This window comes from Aplidium turbinatum, chromosome 6 (assembly GCF_918807975.1).
Source record: "Aplidium turbinatum chromosome 6, kaAplTurb1.1, whole genome shotgun sequence".
Classification (NCBI taxonomy): Eukaryota; Metazoa; Chordata; class Ascidiacea; order Aplousobranchia; family Polyclinidae; genus Aplidium; species Aplidium turbinatum.
In genome coordinates, this window is record NC_137477.1 from 33,264,014 (window position 1) to 33,277,294 (window position 13,281).

Genomic DNA, 13,281 nt, shown 5'->3' on the forward strand with positions numbered 1-13,281 from the left:
AATATCACAAAACCTGTTCAAAGCCAAATGAGTGGGGGGGGGGGGTGGTTTTGCATTGCTCACCCCCCCTTGGATAGAGCCCATGAGCATTAGCCTAGTACCAGTACTCTTACCAAGTAAAGCATTCTGGCCAAGAAAAGGTTGGTTTGAATTGCTCTTGCTTTCCTTTTTCTCATGTTCTTTGCTGGTCGAATCAGGAAAAACAGACAAGGGTGCAATCTGAAACATACCAAATGCATGCATTGAGTCTAACAATGATGGTGGTACTTTGAACTTAAAAATCAAAGTCATAATTGACAACGGACAAAGAAATTTTAAACTCAAGTTTCAGTTCAATAATTTTACTTTGGAGCTTATCTTTCAAACCAATCATTTCAAAATTAATGTCTGTTCTTAACCAGGGTTGCCACCAACATAGACCCTAAAATAAGCACTCTTGAAAAAAATTTTTTTATACAAAGCGAAACAAACGTTTTTGAGAGCATCTTTACATTCATACGAGCCATGACATATCACATGCCACATTTTTTCCCAGAAACAATCTGTTTCAGCAACTCCTTATTTGTAGAAAATATATATCATACTTAGAAAAAACAAAAAAATAAATAAAAATAATTTGAACAACTCGGATGGCAGCAAAACACCAAAAGGTCATCAAAGTCAGCTGCCACCCAAACATTTAAACAAACACCAAGAATTAAGTGAATTAATCACAGATAATACATACAGATAGGTGAACGGTATGATACTGCAGACTGCTGTAATGTATATATATAATTATATAGGCGTTCGTGTCTAGTGTACGATTTACTGCACTGAGGAGACCTTAAGGTTGAAACAGTGACGTCCTGTCTGCAGTTATATAAAAAAACAATGAAAACTATTAATACTACAAAAAGTGCTCAATGCCAAGCAAAAAGGCAAAGCAGAGCGAATTAAATCAAATATAGTTATAGTTATTACTTATTCAAATAGAATACTTGATTCTACTTGAATAAGACCTTCTGATGATCCGTTAGGTGAAACAATTTGTAAAGGCTTCAGATAGTAATAACTACCGTATATTTGATTTAATTATATAATATGCAATATTACATAAAAATAATAAATAGGGTACTGCGTTTCTTTTGTTGCTTTTTGTTTAATTGAAGTTAAATCTATTTTGTTGCTTTATGTCAACTGGTGGAAGAATGCCAGTTGCATTTAAATCGTCATAAATTGTTCTTTTGAGCTCAAAATTTGTTATGATAGGTTGTGACCTCGATTTGATTTGTTAAATTTTATCTGAAGAAAACATTATTGACCTATGTTATTCGCTTGTACTTAATTATTTCTCATTTACAATATATTTAACTTTTTCCCAATTTATATGAGGGGTGTCCAAACCTTTTGGTCAAAGGGCCACATGCGGTTTACAAATTATTGTGCGGGCTACTTGAGTGTTTACTGCTAATTTGTAATCTTTGAAACAGCTGTCTTATAATTTCTAATTGAAGCCCTCACGTCAAAATTCTAATCTTAAAAATGTGTATTATCCTTTTGTACAATTATAAGAAAAATAGACATAGGTAACCAAGATATAGTAAAGTCAATAAAGTTTTTACTACACGTCAACATTTCAATGTGAAGTTTGGCGCTGTTTTTCTCTAACAAGTTATATAGGCATTATTCGGTGAGATGCACAATGCAGCAATGCGAAAAGAGTTTTTGATATGGCTGTCAGAAATTAGTGATATCACAGTGGATTTGACATGGTTCATCAGCGAAAAACCTGCTCATATAAGTAAGTTTGCCGAATAATGAGGTCTAGAAAACTTCCAATCTGTGAATCCTCTGATAATTTTCTTCAGAGACATCAGTTTATTTTCCATATCGCTCCAGAGTGCAGAAAATATTTCACGGCTAAATGCGTTTTGCCTGATTCTCTGATATCAGATGTACCTCAATGAAACAAAAATTATTACTGACTGACTCTTGAAGCACAAGTAGGATTGTGTGGAAAGGATTTGGATGTAACAATGCACATTGTGATGCAATAAAATTAACTTGAACAGTTGTGCACCCCTGCACTAGAGACTAATATAGAGTAATAAACAAAGAAAGCAAACAATAAATGCCAATTTCTCGGAATGTAAGTTCGCCATAAATTACGTAGGCGATAAACTTGATAATACAAGTAATTTTGAAAATACTGCGAACCACTCAGAACCTTCCCGCGGGCCACATAAGGCACGTGGGCAATGGGTTGAACACTCCTGATTTATATGGTCACATTGAGCTAGCTTCCTGCAGCCTAGCAAGTCATACTTAGAGACAGTCAGCAATTTCTTTTGTGACAGAACAACATAACTTACATGATTTATTTTTGTAATAAGCTTACTGTGCTGAAAATGATTTTGCTTGCACTATTTATTGGCTTGAACTCTTATTGATTGCAGTGAAGCTTAAACGCCCTTGCTACAACAAGAGTTTATAGATTTCAAAATTTTTTTTCTCTACTACTTTCTAACACTTCTGATCAAAATGCAGCTTAGCAGGCTAGTCGTAGCCTACCGACCTTCTTGCCTTGATCCCTTTTTTTAGCTCTTCCGTATAGAGGATACAGGTTTCTGTTTGCCCAAGTTGGACTAACTTTCAGAATTAGCAAAAGAGTCAGTTGAGATGAAAGCCTTTGGAACTAAGATAGACACTAGACAGTGATGTAGTTTGTGCTTGAAGACACACTGTTGCAAAAGCAAATTTGCAAGTGTAGATGATTTTTGTCAGTCGAGGCTGCACAATCGGCGAGTAGGCTTTTTAGGCCTGTAGTGTAGAGTGTAGACTAGGTATAAAATTAATTCATTTTTTGCTAGATCCTCATTGTAATAAAAAGGCTGTCTGATATAAAAATGTTACGAGTAGAGATGTACCGATATATCTGATCGGTATCGGTGATATCGGCCATTTTTTGAGTATTGGTATCGGCAAAATTTGGCCGATACTAAACATGTAAAAAAAGGCGTTGCTGGGGATTTTCTACGGAAGCAAAGATATAATTTTTTTAAAGTAGTAACTAACGTCACATTGATGTAGAAAAATAACAACCTGTTCAAATTTTTGATACGTCACACTCCCATGACTTCTTGCGCGCAAGTTTTAACATTGGTTGCTTAGAGTGATTCTTTCACTTAAACAAAACATTTTGTTTCAGCGGTTTTGCGTTGTTCGATTCTTAAGTTGTGTAAGGAGACTCAATTTCTCCAATATTTATCATTTGTGTTTCTTTTTTACTCTCAGCAGAGTATAAAACTTGTAAAAGTTTTTCATCCATACAACGTCATGAATTAAATTATTATATTTTAAATCGGCATAATAACGTGACATCATCTAAACGTAACAGAAATAGCGAAGAGCAAGTATCATAACAAAAAAACCCACAAAAATGCAACGCAAATAGGCAACATCAAAAGACATTGATGTTCTTTGACTTGTCAGCAGCAAGTGGTGATAACTGTGGCTGTGGGAGTTTGTTGCGCAGCCTACTTAGCCAACTCTGACATTGTTTAAGCTTGATGAGTTTATTACAACGAAAGGTGGAAATTAAATCACAAACTGATAGAACCAGCTTACTAAAAACAACTAAGTTACATGGTTTTTTTAAACGTTTAGCAACGTAAAAACGATGCAAAATTGTACATTTTTGCTACCTTAGTAGTCTTGGCCTGGCAAAAGCTTCTCAACCAAACGACAAGCGCCCTTAGGGGTAGAACCTTTGACATACTGATATCCAATTGAACGAACTCGAACCATCAGATGTTAGGTTGTCCGTCCAATTGTGGCCATTTCAGCATTCAGCCAGAGAGTTGATTATTACTTTAAACTTTTTTTGGTAATTACACAACAAACAAGAGCAATAGCAGTGGTGGGAAGTTGCATTTTTCCTTTGTTCCGAGAAACGCAACCTTGATGACATCATGAACAGCGTAGCTTCTGATTGGTTGATGGTTCGTGGTTCAATGGGATATCAGTATGTTAAAGTGCCTACCGCCCTTAGGTTGCATATTACTTGTGGAATAGTTTTTGTACGACTACACAAATGACTTGGTTTACATTTTACATCTTATTATCAATTATGATTGCCTATTTGGAGAGTTTGCGCAAACCCTTTATTATTTTTTCAGAAACCCCAATTATGATATCATTCCCTTATACCCCACGGTGGCTTTTCATTACTAAAATCTACTATTACGACACAACATTGAGTTGGGATTGGATTCTTGAATCTTCAAGTGCCAAGGACTTCCAAATCCGTCCATTGTCACTCATAATGACGTAATAATGCCCCCTTGGCACCTAATGTTGCCCATTTGAAGTTCCCCTTGCTGCTCTATAAATTTCCAAATTTGGTTGGTTTTGTGGCGTATTTTGGAATTTATTTATTGTAAGCGCCAAACTTGAACACAACTAATTTTGAATTTAGGGAATTTTTTGGTTTTAGACTAATTTGTCACTGTGTCAGTCGCGGTGGTGCCACGGCTTGTGTTTTAGCACAAGATCTTGTGGTTTTACTTTTGATCTTGTGCTTTAAGTTTTACCTTATTTGCATAAAACTAGAGATGTACCGATATATCGGTATCGGCATCGGTGATATCGGCCATTTTTTGAGTATCGGTATTGGCAAAATTTGGCCGATACTGTGGCCGATACTAAACATGTAAAAAAAAAGCGTTTGCTGCGGATTTTCTGCAGAAGCAAAGATATATATAGATTTTTTTAAGTAGTAACTAACGTCACATTGATGTAAAAAAAATAACAACCCGTTGAAATTTATGATACCTCACACTCCCATGACTTCATGCACGCACCTTTTGGCATTGTTTGCTTACAGTGATTCTTTCACTCAAACAAAACGTTTTGTTTCAGCAGTTTTGCGTTGTTCGATTCTTAAGTTGTGAAGGAGACTCAATTTCTCCAATATTTATCATTTGTGTTTCTTTTTTACTCTCAGCAGAGGATAAAACCAGGGTCCACGTCTTTTAGGCGCTGACAGTTAGGCGCTGGTCTAATAGGCGCGCACACTGTGGCGTCTGGATATTTAGGTGCGGAGCACTGTGGCGCCCGTTCATTTAGGTGCTATGCCTAGTAAAGTCTGTAGATTGTATCAGCTTGGCAGGTAGGGGCGTAGGGCAATGCTTTTCACACAAAATATTATATTGAACAGGAAAATATATTGTTTTGTTAATGCGTGTGCGTTGTTGGTCATGGCTTCAGTGAGTGAAGTTGCCTAAACTGGCAATGCTTTTTCACACAAAATGTTATATTACACAGAAAAATATGTTATGGCTTCCGTGAGTGAAGCTGCTTAAACCGGCAATGATTTTCACATAAAATGTTATATTGAACAGAAAAATATGTTGTTTTTTTTAATGCGCGTGTTCAGCATTTATTTGTTGTTAGTCCAGGTTTGCGCCGGCGAAAGCTTTATCAATAAATTATTCAAGTTTCCGAAAATGTATGAGATTGAGTTCACTTTTAGTTAGGTCAAATAATAACTAAACATCAGTAAAAAATGTACCGTAGGCTGTACTCAAGCGGGCGGTAGGCTTGAGTGAAGAGTAACTTAGTTTTCCGTCAAAACCCGGACTAGGTTTAATAACGAGCGAAGTCTCACCATTATGCTTGCAACTTGTAGCCAAGGTGTAGCCTATATGCCCTGTAGAAATGTATTCATGTGAACAGTAGTAGAGCGTCTTACGCGTTCTCGTCACATGGCCAATCCATCCCGAACAGAAGTAATTTATATTTAATCTAAATTACCAGACATTTTTCACACAAATCTGTTGTATTTACGCGGTAAAAACATGTCATGTGATCGACGTAGACGCACAATCTTGACATCAAATGAAAGCATACATCTTCAGCTATCCGAAGATGCAAAGCTTTGCAATAAAATTTAAAACATTCTATGTACAACTAGCAACTTTCCAAAAGGTATTTTTTCTAATTTTTTTAAAAATTAAAAATTGGCAGAAAAGTGTACTTCATTATAATTTTTACTACCCAAGCATGATACAATAATATGAAAATATATGTAGTTTAATCGAATGCCAAAACAATTCTGCACATGAGAAAAAATTTACTTCGTTTCTGCGCGCAATGCTTTAGGAGGTACAGCAGAATGATTATGGAGAAATTTGGAAAATTTTAAGCAAAAAGTTTACGTAATTTAGCTTACAGTCTTTTTGATCGAGAAATTCCAAAGTAAGGGGTTGCCTAGCCAGTTTTGACTGCCAATTCCAATGAGTGAAAGAAAAAAAATCCACTGTGTCCCCATCTTTAAGAAGTCCTCATCTGATAACTGCACCGCCAAAATATTTTTTTTAATTAGCCAAAAAAGAACAGGCAAAGACTATGGATCTGCCATCATTTACATTATTTTTTTGCTTGAAATAGGCTACCTTTTAACCTTGGACGTAGGGATACTTCCTTGGTCATCATGGCAAAAATCCCAAGACGTGTGTATACGTCCGTGGTCGCGAAAGAGTTAACTAAAAATGAACTCAATAATGTTCGGAAGCTTCAATAATTTATTGATAAAGCTTTCACCAAAGCAAACCTGGACTAACAACAAATAAAACAATAATAAATCAATAAAACAACAATATATTTTTCTGTTCAATGTAACATTTTGTGTGAAAAGCATTGCCGGTTTTAGCAGCTTCACTCACTGAAGCCATGATATAATTTTCTGGCAAGCTGCCAAGCTAATACAATCTACAGACTTTACTAGGAATAGCACCTAAATGACCGGGCGCCACAGTGCTCCGCACCTAAATATCCAGACGCCAGAGTGTGCGCGCCTATTAGACCAGCGCCTAACTGTCAGCACCTAAAAGACTTGCTCCCTAAAACCAGGCCAAGACTACTAAGGTAGCAAAAATGTATAATTTTGCATCGTTTTTACGTTGCTAAACGTTTAAAAAAACCATGTAACTTGGTTGTTTTTAGTAAGCTGGTTCTATCAGTTTGTGATTAAATTTCCACCTTTCGTTGTAATAAACTCACCAAGCTTCAACAATGTCATGGCAGAGTAAGTAGGCTCAAAATGAAACCAATGGGACTACGAATCCTCACTAAACTAATCAATAAATGGTCTTGTTGCGCCTAAGATGGCAACCTCATTGTGAAGAAAGTAGCGTTCTTCCATAACGGTGTAGCTTCCACGCTAGCCATTTAGACCATCCAATCAACTATATGTTTCTCGGCAGCTGTTTTGTAGCAAGAATTGAAATCGACAAGAACTGAAATGGCTAGTGTGGAAGCTACACCATTGTGGTTAGCGAATCACAACTGCTCGCTGTACTAGTGAGTGCTCACTGCTCAACCTTGTGCTGATAGCCGGGAAGAACGCTCCTTTCTTCACAATGAGGTTGTCATCTTAGGCGCAACAAGACCATTTTGATAATGAGGATTCATAGTCCCATTGCTTTCATTTTGAGCCTAGCCTACTTATTCTGCCATGACATTGTTTAAGCTTGGTAAGTTTATTACAACGAAAGGTGGAAATTAAATCATATGATGAAATGTTTCTTGTACATATGATGAAATGTTTCTTCCCTTATACCCCAGTCCTCAATTACGGTGGCCTTTCATTACGGTACTAAAACCTACTATTATGACACAACAATGCAGTTGAGATTGGATTCTTGAATCTTTAATAAATTATGCCAATTGAAAGCTTTTTTTAATAGTTTTATGCAAATAAGGTAAAACTTAGCATTTGATATCATCATCATCAGCCGGTCATACCACTGCTGGCAGATGGCCTCCACATATGTTCCCACACCATTCTGTCTTTTGCTGTTCTCATCCAGGTGATGCCAATCTTTTCTTCTATGTCATCTCGCCATCTTCTTTTTGGTCTACCTCTAGTTCTTCTTGCATATCTCGGTGTCCCTTCTGTGGTTATCTTGGCCCATCTGTTGTCTGTCATTCTTGCTACATGTCCCGCCCATTGTCACTTTAGGTTTGTTGCTGTTTCTGTGACATCTTTGATACTAGTTTTGTTTATGATGACTTCATTTCTAACCTTGTCTTTTCTATTTATGTTTAATATTATTCTTTCCATGTTCCTTTGCGCTGCTGCCAGTTTTCTTGTTTGTTGTTTTGTGAGTGACCATGTTTCTGCTTTGATATAATTCGTTGCAAATACCAAAATTGCTTCTTTTTGTAACACCAAAATATCGGCCAAAATATCGGTATCAGTATCGGTATCGGCCTAAAAAAGTGATATCGGTATCGGGATCGGTATCGGCCAAAATATTGGTATCGGTACATCTCTACATAAAACTATTAAAAAAAACTTTGAATTGGCATAATATGCCATTCAAACAAGAATCACTGTAAGCAAACAATGCCAAAAGGTGCGCGCATGAAATCATGGTAGTGTGACGTATCAAAAATTTGAACAGGTTTTTATTTTTCTACATCAATGTGACGTTAGTTACAACTTTAAAAAATCTATATCTTTGCTTCTGCAGAAAATCCCCAGCAAACGCCTTTTTTTACTTGTTCAGTATCGGCCAAATTTTGCCGATACTGATGCCGATACTAAAAAAATGGCCGATATCACCGATACCGATATATCGGTACATCTCTAGTTTTATGTAAATAAGGTAAAACTTAGCATTTGATATAATTACTTGCAAATACCAAAATTGCTTCTTTTTGTAACACTAAAGTATCGGCCAAAATATCAGTATCGGCCTAAAAAAGTGATATCGGTATCGGCCAAAATATTGGTATCGGTACATCTCTAGTTACGAGCATAGGCGCCGACTTTTATTTTTGCACGGGGTGGCGGTTAGCACAATATGGCAACCTAAAAACTTTCAAACTGCATGTTTTTGTTTGATTTTTACTAAGCGTGTTTCGTAGATGCAGTTGTCTTTTCACACCTGATTTGTAGCTCGATAATTTACAAAGCAACTTTAAAACAAAGCACAGGAGGTATGTCGTGAGTTTTTATTGTTACGTTGCTGCTCTGACACTTAACATTTGGTACAAGTATTTTTGCGAACACCAGCTCTGTCAATCCAACTGTCAATCAACTGGTCAAGTTGTAACCGTGAAGCTTCAGCTTGATAAACATTTAAAATTAGGACGTGGTTCAATCGCTGTTGTGTCATGGTAGATCGCAAGTAGGTTTTTATGCGCCTGAGTGCACTAAACGATCGCTCCGCCTCGCAGGTGGTGGAAGGCAACGATAAGTATATTTTCACAATGCAGACCAGTAGACCACGTTTGGAAGCATTAATGAAATTGTTTCATTGCTTGCAAATAGATCAAGCAGTTGCGACAATCATATGGACTCTATGCTGTAGAGTGTTTCCTAAACTTTTTTTTAATTGCCCCCCCCTGGACAACGAACAGAGTATCAAACGCCCCCTTCGACAAAAAAAGTAAAACCAAAGTTATTTTCCATTCATCACAGCTTAAAGTGCAACTTTAAAGAGACGGATGACGTTGGCACAATGTCATCAGCCTCTTGATATCGGTTTCCAGTTTGGATAGGGACAATCTTAAGTCTCCCTGTCTAACTATGTTAAGACGGTTTCTTTTGTTATCTAGTAGCGTTGTCACGGCACTGAAAGCACGCTCCACCAAGTATGGGCTGAGAAAGGCTATGATAAAAACTTTGACCCGATTCCACATGTGAGGGTATTTCTCTTTGATTTGGTTGTGTAGCCAGAACGATTGATACAAGATAATGAACTTCGCTTTGAGTGCAAAATCGCTTTGCAATGTTATCAGTTCCTCCTCAAGAATTCCATGTTCAGAAATATCACAGAATGGGTCGATTATCCAGTCATGGATATCTAACTGGAATACATCCTGGAATCGAACTCCCTTACTTTTGTGTACTTCTTGAAGATAATTGCTGTAGGCTACGTCTCGACATCAACATCAGATTTGCCTTTGTCACTGGTACCAATTTGATGCAAGCTTGAGAATTGGAAAAATTCTCATCTAGCAAAATTTCGCTGACAGAACACGAGCTTATTTCGTTACCGTACCCCGAAGGGATAAATTCAATTCATTAAATTTGGAAAATATGTCTGACAAGTAGGCGATATCATTTCTCACAACCAGGACGTCATTCGCAAGACCGGGGTCACAACTCTGTAGAATTTCCACGATAGTTTCAAACAGGGAATAAAATTGTGCAAGGCAATTTCCCTTGGAAAGCCATCGTACTTCGGTGTGGAGTAGTAGGCTAAGCGCTCAAAAGCTTCATCATTCTCATTGCACAATCTTTTGAATAAGCGTGTATTCAGAGCGTGCGCTTTAATTTTATTCACAGCTTTGATGACAGTCTTCAAAGATAGATTAAGACCAATGCTAGATCAAAATACTCTCGGATTGTAAGATCGGATTTGCGTAATCGCAGTGCTTCAAGTAAGTCATGCGTTACGAGTCTACGAGTATGACCTCAACTAACTTGTAATGCACTTCGAAGCGACGTTGCCAACATAATTGCCACAATATCTGCCACAGAGTTCTTATAGTCACCGTCTTCTTTTGTATTTCTTTGAAGCGAAACATGACAAAAAATGCTTTGCAATCTTCTTCTTGTAACTGCCCCGATTTACTCTCAGCGCCCCCCAGTCGCCCACTTTATAGCCAGCGCCCCCTTTATGGTCGCAAACGCCCCCAGGGGGGCGCTGGCGCCCACTTTGGGAACTACTGCTGTAGATTAAAATTTAAAAAAAAAGATTTTTGAGGGAAGCAATAAAAAGATCGTATTTTATTGATTAATAAATCCCATTGTAAACCTAACAAATGCAACAATGACTTATGACAAGTAACGAATAAAGCGATCGCAACAACAACAAGGAAAAAACTCGGAGCCACGCGTTGCGTAATCTTCACGTAGCTTGCTTGATGTTACGCGAGTATCATGCTTGTGACAAAAACAATCATTTTCTTCGCAATACTGTATTGGTTCACCTCTTGCTTTACGTTAACTTGAAGCGAAAACCAATGATCAAAAAAAAATTTAAACGTCCGTTCAAATTACATTTATTTGCAGTAAGTAATGTAACCTAAACGGGGTGGCTGCCACCCCGCCACAGCGGTTACGGGGTGGCTGCCACCCCGCCACAGCGGTTACGGGGTGGCCACGCCACCCCGTAAGTCGGCGCCAGTGGTTACGAGGTTGCTTTTTTTGCAAAGTTAAAGCAAAATTATTGACAAACTGGTTAAAACTTTAAATGGACACACACACATACTCTACCAGTTTTTACTATTGCTTTTTTTGCTATTAAAAGTAGCCCAGTCATTTTTTTTAAAATTGTCTGATGTCTCTGTCATAATCTCCTTGAAATCGCTAATCTCTTTGTAAAGGCAGGCAGGGTCTAGCCATACTTTCTTGACATGACCTACTTTCTTCCGACAAGGACAACTGCTGATGCAAAATCCAGCGGTGAAGTTAATCCCTCTTCAACTTCATGCTGATTAATTTTTTACTAGTTTTGCAGCAGTTTTGGAAGTAGGGTGTCAAAAACTGCTGATAACTAAAAACCATACTACACAAAAATGTCATTTTATTACTAAACCAAAGATAAATAATTTTTCGGAAAAGTCATAACATTTCAGTTAATTTGAGCCAGTAGGTTTTATGTAATCGATGAAAGTTTTAGGTATGGACGATTGGACGGAACGCGTCCATCCGAATAGGGTTAAAAGAGATGAGAAATGCTTTGCCTTTCCTTACGTATTTAAGACAGGTCATTTTTTGTAAAGGCAGAAGCACAAACCAATGATAACATAAAGCGCTAGCACAATCATTATGCTAAGAACTATCAAGCACATCTGGTAGTATATACATAACAAACAATTGAGCCACAAAACAAGCTTTAAATTAAAAACAAATTCTAAAAAAGTGAAGACTTAATGATTGACTTACTTGAGTGGATAAATCAGCAACACCTGCAGCAACATTTTTTGCATTTGGAATCAAACCACTCTGTTTTGCTTGAAAATGTTTCCTATCTTGCCTTGCATCATTTTTTGAAATACTACTTTGTTGCTTTTCAATATCACTTGAAGAAAAATTGTTTAACTGCCGTTTAATATAATTTAGTTCATCTTTACGAAGTTTGCGCACAATAATGTCATTTTCACAAGTATTCTTTGATAAATTATCCAGTTTTTCGGCCATGGTACAAGTGTCATGTCGTAATACAGTTTTTTCTTTTCTTCTTGGTGACAACTCTAAATGCTGACTTTCTGTATCATGCAAATCATTTTCAGGCATTTGAGAAACATGCTGCTTCAATCGTGGGTCTTTTGGTCGCTCCATCATAAAGTTGAATCATCTGTTTTACACATTAACATGAATTAAGCTGTGATTTAACATATCGATACTCCAAGTAGAACTAGAGGTACGGTACGGTAGTCACTTTTTTATCATTAGCAAAAACAAAATGTAACTTTCCTTTTTGGTTTCAACAGATAGTCAATTGCTCGTTGTTAACATAAAAATACTATAAATTGAATTTATACCGAAAAACATTTTTTTAAATTAGGAAAATAACTTAAGTTGATCAATGCATTGCATACTATGTACACAAAAGGATGAAGGAAATTAAAAAAAAAAACATATAATATATATGCAATTTAAAGCAGTGTTGGGCGATATTAAAAAAATCAAAACGATACGATATTTGAAAAAATACTCGATATTTCGATACTTTTCAATATTTTTGTTCTAATTAAGAAAAGAGTTTCTCAGTCTTCGAAACTAGTGTCGGCAATTGCCGACGCAGGTGCATGAATGGCGCATTGGGCGTCGGCATAAAATGCCAAGGCCACACGAGCGGTTGTAAGGTTAGGGTTAGACATTTCTCCCAGTCGTTATGCCACAGCCATAGATTTGTTCCTTAGTCAACACCCTGATGGAGTACTGCGAAAGAGGCGTGTGGATGGGTATCAAAGCACGAAAGCCGCAAAACGTGGATGCTGCATTGCGAACGGCGAAGACAGTGTAGATTTACAGCCAAGCGATGAGCCTCTTGAATCTTGATGTGTCCGATTCCAGTGATGGCACGACAACCTCATCCTCCGATACAGCATATGATGATTCCGATTCTGACATCTACTTCTAGTTCATCCAACAGACTTTGTGTTGCTCGCAGTATCCCAATTGTGCCGAAATTATGTTAATGCATATGTAAATCGTGGCAATCTTCTCGCTGAGAGCTATTAATTTGTTACCAGTACTTGGTTGAGCAATTAAAG

General features: G+C 37.2%; 1 protein-coding gene across 1 annotated transcript in view; it reads right to left on the reverse strand.

Moving 5' to 3' along the window:
• The window catches only part of LOC145772599 (uncharacterized), a 28,870-nt gene extending 16,785 nt beyond the window's left edge, over positions 1-12,085 (reverse strand). The window contains exons 1-2 of the mRNA XM_082584459.1: positions 11,948-12,085; positions 114-219 (exon numbers count right to left, since the gene is read on the reverse strand). The gene's annotated coding sequence lies outside the window, so the exon portion shown is untranslated. The remainder of the gene's footprint in view (positions 1-113; positions 220-11,947) is intronic.
• Between the last annotated feature and the right edge of the window lie 1,196 nt (positions 12,086-13,281).